The following is an 8,530-nucleotide window of genomic DNA, read 5'->3' on the forward strand; positions in this document are numbered from 1 at the left end:
AACTGCTCCAAGGCTGCTCCAAAGCCGGAAGTAAGAACTTGGGCAGCTTCAAGTTGAAGCTCGTCGATTTTCGTCTTGAACCCACTGTTCTCTTCACGAGCCTGGGTGACTTCAAGCTCGAGCTTGTCGACCTTCTTCTTGAACCTGCTGTTTTCTTCGCGAACTCGGGCAAGCTCGGCAGCAGTTTCGCTCAGTTCTTTCGAAGCCTTATCCCGGTCTTGTTCAACCTTCCCCAGAAGGGTCTCCCTCTCAGTTGACCTTTTCTCCAGCTTGGCCATTTTTTCGGCGTCAGTCTTTCGAGCCTCCTCCAGCGTTGCAATTTTCTCCCTCATAGGGACGAGCTTGCTCTCCAACTCGACAACGTCCTGAAGCTTGTCGTGCAATTTCCGACCCAGTTCAGCTTTGTCTTTGCGCAAGCTTCGGAGCTCTTCGTTGAGAGTGTTTTCGACCCTTGAGAACTCCAAGCCTTGCATCATCATATCGCATTTGATCTTCTCAGCTTCAGCTCTCGCAGTGCTCGCCACTTCGTGATGGACGCGATTATCGAGCTCAGACTTGTCCAAGGTGTCTTTAAGTCCTTCACTGACGATTTGGGGAAGACACTCGTCGACCATGGCATGTAGGCGCACGGTGAAAGACTTCAAGGCTTCCTGGAGAGGAGCTGGAAGGCTTGGAGTTGTAGGAGGAGCTGAAGGTTGGTGCTCAACCACCACCCTCGCAAGGTTGGATGGCGAGAGGAGCCTCGAGGCGCGGTGGTGAGGCGGAAGTTTCCGTCGCAGCTAGAGAGCAAGCTTGCGTGTCAGCAAGCTGTTCAGGGGCAACTTCAGCAGCCGAGGCGTTTGAAGCAAGAACGTCCCCAGCGGACTCGAAGGGCGTGGAGGCGCTGGGGGGTTCTTGATGTAATCAGGGAGGGCGACCTCAGCTGTTGGCGTTGTAGTTGCAACTCATCTTTTTCTTTTGCAGATCAGCCCGTCCTTGGTACTTTCATCAGCTTCATCCTCTGAAACAACCCTGGGGGCCTTCCTCTTAGCCCTTTTGGGTTGTAATTTCTTCCGCTCGGGGGCGGGAAGAGCAGCGGCGTTGGATGGGCCCACCGGCGGAGACTCGCCTCGGGCGGCGGCGGCTTCGGCGACTGAATTTGGAATGGTTTGAGAGCCCGCCGCAAGTTTGTGGAGTTTGGCTATGGAGTGCAGCTCAGCCATCCCGTCTTTTCCTAGCATCATATCTGCACAAAGAGGTCAACAATTACAAACCAGTGCAGAGATTCAACAGGCGATGAGGCATAGGGAAACAAACAGTGTAAGTCAATGCATGGAATAAGTTAAAACTATGCGCTAACCAGAACAGTGGCTCCTAAGTAAAAACAAGGTTAGGTGATTTCGAGCCAGGGATAGGACTTAAAGACGAACCTATGTGGGCATCCAGTTGACCTTCGTGGAACTCAAAGGTGATGATGGAGGAGGTGGCCAAGGTCACGTTGGAGGAGGCAACTCCCTTCCAGAACTTGCATAAGTCCTTGTCAAGCTCCCCCATCTTCTCCAACCCCCTGGCCCTCCTGAAGCTGGTCTCCTTCTTTCCCTTGTTCACCCAGTACAAGGGGAAACCGTCAAGGAGGGTGGGGTCTTGAGCGTTGCAGCACACGCGTACGAACTTCCCTTTCCAGTCCTTATAGGATTGGTGTAAGATGGAGAGGATGGACCTCCCAGCAACCCCATTGAGGCTTACCCATAGGCGATAACCCAGGTTTTTAGCCTCGAACAGGTAGAGAAAAACGTCCACTGAAACCGGATGCCCCAAGTGCGCGCAGATTATTGATACGCCCTAACAAACGCCCAGCCGTTGGGATGAAGCTGAGCGGGGGCTATATCAAGCTCTGTTAGAAGCTCCCTCTCGAAGCGAGTGAAGGGAAAGCGAAGCTTGACTTTTTTTAACATGGTGGCCTAGATAAAACAGAAGGGTCCGTCGTCGCTTCCTTGCTTGTCAGCACAAATGGGTTCCCCGCGAGGGCAAGGACGAACGGACACCTTGTCGTCATGCTCTTTGCTGAAAGAAAGGTGAACGGGATCACCTTTCTTGAGGCGGAGGACATCAACATCAGTGTTAATGGATGAAGTCTCACCCAGCAGGGTTGCGGAGGCCCAAGGATATAGTTGCTTGTAGTTGGGAAGGGGCCTCACAGCTGTGCTGGTGTGAGGTGGGTTTGGCTGCGCTTGGTTGGGTCGAGAAGGCGCGGGTCTCACGACCTGGCTCGAAGGGACGTTAGGGTCTCTTGGGGGGTTGCGGGAGGAGGAAGGGGTTGCTCTACGGGTGTTCGCCGGAGGGTTCCGAGGAGATGGAGGAGGGTTTGGTGTAATTTTGGAGTGAGCCATCGAAGAAGCTGCAAGAAGACGAAAAGGGAAGATATGAGAGTTCGTAAGCAGAGAGACTCGACATAAGAGAGGGAGATAGAAGAACAAGGGGGGGGGGGGGGCTTGCAGAGAAAAGGTTTAGAAACCCTAAACGCAAAGAAGAAAAAGCAAAACAGAGAGAGCATCCCACAACGTATGCACCAGACAGTTAATGGATGATGCAAACCGATTAAAATGCAACAAATATCAGTGGGAGTGACAAAAAAGTTAACTTTTGATGATCAGAAAAGCACTTGGCAAGATGGAGATCGAGGGAGTCGAAGCGCTCACTGAGGTGTTTCGAGAGTTTGGAGTAGGGAAGAAGATAATGAAACAGTGAAGTGGCGCGAAGTGTTTAAGGGTTTTGAAGAATCCCGAACGTTGCGAGAAGCGCAAGCGACGCGAAATTATGGTCGTTGATACGTCCACGTGTCGAGCGATCGAAGAGGGTTGGTGAAGTGTCAAATCAATGAACAGAATGAGCGCCAAAGCGCAAGGCCACGTAGGTCGCCGGAAATTTAACTGTATAGCCTTTTCGCTGGACAAGCCGCAGCTCAAGACTGGGGGGCTTGTGTACCGACCAGGTCACCGGTCGTGATGACGTGCCTGGCACGTGACCGTGTGGGCCGTGCTCAGCAGAACACGTGGACAAGTGAGAAAAGAATGGTTTAGGAGTGAGCATAGTCGCCGGTTCATGGAACTGCCGTTCTGTAGTGAACATGGTCGGTTGTCGCCGGGTTTGCGTGTCATCGACGTGTTAGATAATGGGAGATCAGGTGGTCTGACGTCGCCACGAGGAGCACATCACCGGATCTCCCAGTAAACTCAGTTGAAGCTGTTGGAGGCTCAAAAGAGTAAGTTCAAGCGTATAATTTCAGTAAGATGATTGTTGCGCCAACATAGGGCGTGAAGGTCGTGTGGGTTGAAGGGAACAGCTTGCCCATCAGCGACAGGATTCCCATAGTGGACATTCGTTGGTGGCAAGGTTTCGTCAGCTAGAACATGCACGGCGCAGCGATAAGGAAGGTGCCATTAGCGACAAGCGATATCATAGAGATGGTGCACTTTGCTGCACCCGATACTCACCTTGTCAGGTGGTGTTCTAGAGCATATTGCGTGCTAGCTTACTCCTTGAGTAGAGGACTTAGCCACACGACTGGTTACTACACAGAAATAATGCTCAAGTTACCTCAACCCAGATGACGACACGTGTAGGGTCGGATGCTACCTATTATTCCAACCCAGATGATAGCACGTGTAGGGCTAAATGCAATAGAGAAATGACGCTTGGGTTATCCTAGCTCAGATGATGACACGTGTAGGGCTGGGTACTACCTGCTACCCCAGCCCAGATGATGACACGTGCAGGGTTGGATGCGAGCCACGCGTCCAAAGCATAACTTCCTGGAGAGAGAAAAAACCTAGCTATAAAGGTAAACTTAACAGAATTTGCAGAGGTACGTTTTTCATTACGACTCATTGCTAGGGTTGTGTGCACTTTAGTACGGTTCTACAGAGTATATTTTCTCTCAGTTTTTGGGTGTTCGTGTCACTGACTTGAGCGTCGGAGCGCCACCGGCCGCAGAGGCGCCACCTTGTGTTTTTCAGGTTCTCAGAGAGGCTATTTGTGGTGTGGACTTGAAGGGCACGTGGTGTGAAGCTGGTGAGGAGGATCGTGATGAGGCAACGCTCTTGCGCTAGGTCAACCGGCAGGATCAATGTACACAGAGATTTATACTAGTTCACTCTAAACCCAGAGCTACATCCAATCTTCTCAGAAACCACTGAGGAAATCCACTAAGCAATCAAACCTAGATCACTTACACCACAACCAAAGAAGTGAACTTGATCCCCTCAAGACACACACTTCCTTTGGTCAAACACACCAACACTAAGAATGTTGATCTTGATCCCCTCAAGAACACACAACACTTCTCAGCAAACACACAAGGTTTCTTTCAACAGATACAAGGATTACACTTGTTACAGAACAAATCGGAAATCAATACAAGCAGAAAATCCTAGCTCACACTCTTTGATCAATCTCAATCTCTAAGCAATCTCAACTTTTGTGAAAAACCCAAAACTGTTTTTCTATTTGTAAAACAAAGTTGTTGTTTGTTATCAAATCTTAACAAACTATTAATTGCATTTAAAGATTGGTCAAAGCATTAAAAACTGGAGCGTAAACAATTAGAAAATCATTTAATGCTCAGTCAAAGCACAAACCATTTTTCTGTTATGGTACCAAAACAAACAATCGGTTGTTTCCTCGAATCAATCGGTTGTTTTGGTTTTGACAGCAAGTCAACCATAAAAATAGTTTTCAACCTTTTCTAAAAACACGTAAGTATAAAAGAATCGGTTGTTTCGACAAAACAACAGGTTGTTTTTCACTTAGCTTGAAAAACACTTTTCTTTTAAAAGGATTGAGAGTGCTTATGCTTTGGATTCAATCAAGAGTGGATTACATATTAGATCTACCCCAAATCCTATCTAAAAGGACAGCTCAGCAACAACAAGCACAACTAGCCTTCATCATCCTTCAAAGGGTTTGGATTCTTCAAAGCTTGAACACCACTTGGTTCAACAGATGAGCGAAAGTTTTGATTTTTGTATGAAGGAATCAAAGAAGCTCGGAAGAAGATGAAGAGCGCAAGAACAGATTCAAGTGATGGAACAGTGCATGGAGCGCGCGTTTTTGAGAGACTTAACATAAACTTGAGAAGCGCAAGCGACGTTAAGTCCCAGCCACATGATTAAGCCACGTGTGCGTTGATTACAACATGAGCAGGAAGGCGTCACTTCAGTGCACTGTTCCTGTCCTATCATAGGAGGCCACGTAGGACGGTAGCGCGAGGCCATAGTCTCTTCACTGAACAAGTTGACAGCTCGAGACTGGGGGGCTTGTGTACCGTACGGTCCTCGGGCATTGACCAGCATGATGGGACCCCAAAGGGGGGGGGACCCCTGGGAAGCATAGCAGGCGAGGGAAGTGTCTCCTCCTGATACCCACAGGAGGAGGCGGCACGGGAGGGGGCGTGGAGGCCTCGGGCCTCGGCACCTCAAACAGTAATAATAGATAAAGAAAGGTGGTTTTCAAGTCACACCCCCAGTTACCAATAGGGAGAAACCCAACTCACGAGGGATCCATGCATGAGGGGTAGGGACGCGGCTGTACGCACCACCGTTGGAAAGCCACTGGGACAGAGACGACCCATGGGAGGGTCACGCCCCAGAGGGTGATCTGCATGCATGGCACGTGAGGAAGTTAGGGAACTCCCAAGGCAAATGACTCAGAGAATGGGCGCCTGAGTTGGCACCCATGCAGTCACCCCGCGCCAGTTGCACTACGGTAGGGCAATCTTACACACTGGACGACCCTAAGTCTGGGCACTAGTGTCGCTAAGATACGCCTACAGATTGGTTAAGTCACAACAAAATAGAAGGGCAAGAACACTAAATGTATATAAGGTTAACGACAACAATAGCTAAGGTACATTTTAACACTTTCACAGAATACTCTACGCTTTGGGTAAATGCAAGTTACGCATTTCTGAGAGTGAACAGAGTGAGAGAGAACACACAGTGATCTTAGTGTGAGAGTTTGGTGTTCATTGCCCGAGATACTTTTTTGACCGTCGGAGTGCAAACGGTCGTGATGGAGATCAAGCTCAAGTGGACATGGAGGCCAATCAACAAGATTGATCCTGCCTGTTGACCGGAGCGCTGGAGAATGCCTCGTCAAAGGATCGACGTGCGCACCGCTTCTCACCTCCGTTCCTCCTCGGGATCTATCTCAAGAACCTGCGAAGAAACGATACGGCGCCGCTGCGGCCGATCGCACTCCGACGCTCAAGTCAGTGACGGTATCACCAAATACTAAGAATGAGAACCGTGCAAATCCTCTCTCACTCGCAAGCGTAAAGTGTAAGAACTGAACGTGCGTACCTCAAAAAGTCTGTTAAGAGCTCTTATATACCTGGTGGTTTTCTCTCTCCTGGCAGTTACAGACTTGGACACGTGGCTCGTATCCAACTGTACACGTGCCATCATCTGGAGGCTCCCTGACTTGGCGCTGCTTCTACTCTTTTTTTGGCTAAGTTACTTATGCATGGTATTGCCCAGTGCATAGCTAACTTAGGAGTGCGATCTCTATTAAAACTGGCGAGTTAGGGCCTTCATACACCTTCCCTGTGGTCTCGCCGGCCGCCTTCATAATCTGCTTCTCCTTCGTCTTCGGCGATGTGCTTATTCTGGCGATCTCCGACTGCTTGGTCGCCTGAGTCTACATCTGGCGACTTCATCTTCAACCTGGCGATCGCCTATTCTGGTAAACTGGAAATCGGAACACGCCAACTTAACAATCGGCGACCACACGTGCCTCCCGACTTCCTTCCTATCTGCCAACCTGGCGCCTTGTCAACATGCCTACACTGTAGCAGGATGCCACGTCATCACACCCGTCCACCAGGGCGGTACACAAGCCCCCCAGTCTTAAGCGAAGACTTGTCTAGCGAAAAGACTGAAAGAGCCCTCGTCAACACCGATCTACGTGGCACTGACGCAGAATTCCAAGCGATTGTACTTTCTGCTGCTCTGACGCTCCACCAAACCCTTCACCCATCACTCGACACGTGGCTTCATCAACGGCTCTCTTCATCTGCCGTTAGCGCTTCCAAAACTTATTTCGAAAACCCTTAAACCCCTTACGCTCCTACTGTTCCATCACTTTCTTCACACTTGCATACGCTCTCACTTCCGTCTGCGAAAGCTCTCGACGTTCCTCGACGCTCTAGATCACCATCTCCCTTCAACGTTCTCCTGATCATCGAAAGGTAACTACTTTCCTTCATCTGCTGGGTTTCCTTGCATTTTCACCGATTTGCATCATCCTATAACTGCCTGGTGCATACGTTGTGGGTTGCTTTTCCATTTCTCCTTCTGCGTAGCTTAGGGCTTTGTCGATTGTTGCGACGAACATACATTCGTTCGCTTTTCACCTTCCGTCTGTGATTGAGTCAGCCTCTGTAATCCCCTGATCGTTTTTTCTTTCTTCTTCCTTTGCAGTTGCTATCATGACTCACACCAAGATCACCCCGAACCCCCCTCCTTCAGCACGAAACCTTTCTTCTCAAGCACACGACCCAGCACAAGTTCGTGGTGCTTCCTCTTCGCAGGCTGTGAGGCCTGCGTCTTCCCAAACTGCCCTGGCTCAGGCGACTCCATCTAACGCTGGAGGAGCCCCCATCCCTCTGCCAGACTTCAAGACTCTATACCCATGGGCTAACCCAACCCTTCTAAAGGAAACCTCGTCGGTGAACACTGCGGGAGCGGTTCTGCGGTTGACTAATGGGGACGAGGCCTACCAGTCATTTCATAAGGAGCACGACGAAAGGATGATGGTGCTGCCTTGCCCCGCCACTCTGCCGGTGTGTGCCGATGACAAAGTGAGCGCCGACGGGCCCTTCTGCTTTGTCTACACCACCTTCTTCAAGAAGGTCAAACTCAGGTTCCCTCTCACCCGATTCGAGAGGGAACTCTTGACCGAGCTCAACATTGCTGCCACCCAGCTTCACCCCAACAGCTGGGCGTTTGTTCGAGCCTTCGAAATAATGTGCTTTTGTTCCTGTTTGAGGCCAAGCACCCGGGAGACCGCCTGTGGGTCAACCTGAATGCCATTGCTGGGAGATCCATTTTCACCATCTTCCAGCAGTCGTACAAAGATTGGAAGGGGAAGTTCATCCAAATACGCGCAAATGATAAAGACACTTCCCTTCTCGATGGCTTCCCCTTGTACTGGGTGGACAAGGGGAAAAAGGAGTCCAAGAGCTGCTTCAGGAGGCCCAGAAGTCCTGATAGCATGGGAGCTTTGGACCGAGACCTCTGTCTATTCTGGAAGAGGGTGGCAGATGCCAACATAACATTCCTGACCCCCACCCTGATCTCCTTCGAGTTCTTTGAGGACCAGTTGGAATTCCAAATAGGTTAGGACGCTACACTCTTGTCTTGATATTGCTTCTGATACTGTTTCTGGGCGTCTTGTGCGATACGCACAAGACTTTGGTTTTATCTTTTCTGCATATGCCTGTTTTGCTGTTTCATTGGCTCAGACACTTATCCTTTTCTTCTTTGAGATAACT

This window comes from Phaseolus vulgaris, unplaced genomic scaffold (assembly GCF_000499845.2).
Source record: "Phaseolus vulgaris cultivar G19833 unplaced genomic scaffold, P. vulgaris v2.0 scaffold_64, whole genome shotgun sequence".
Lineage (NCBI taxonomy): Eukaryota > Viridiplantae > Streptophyta > Magnoliopsida > Fabales > Fabaceae > Phaseolus > Phaseolus vulgaris.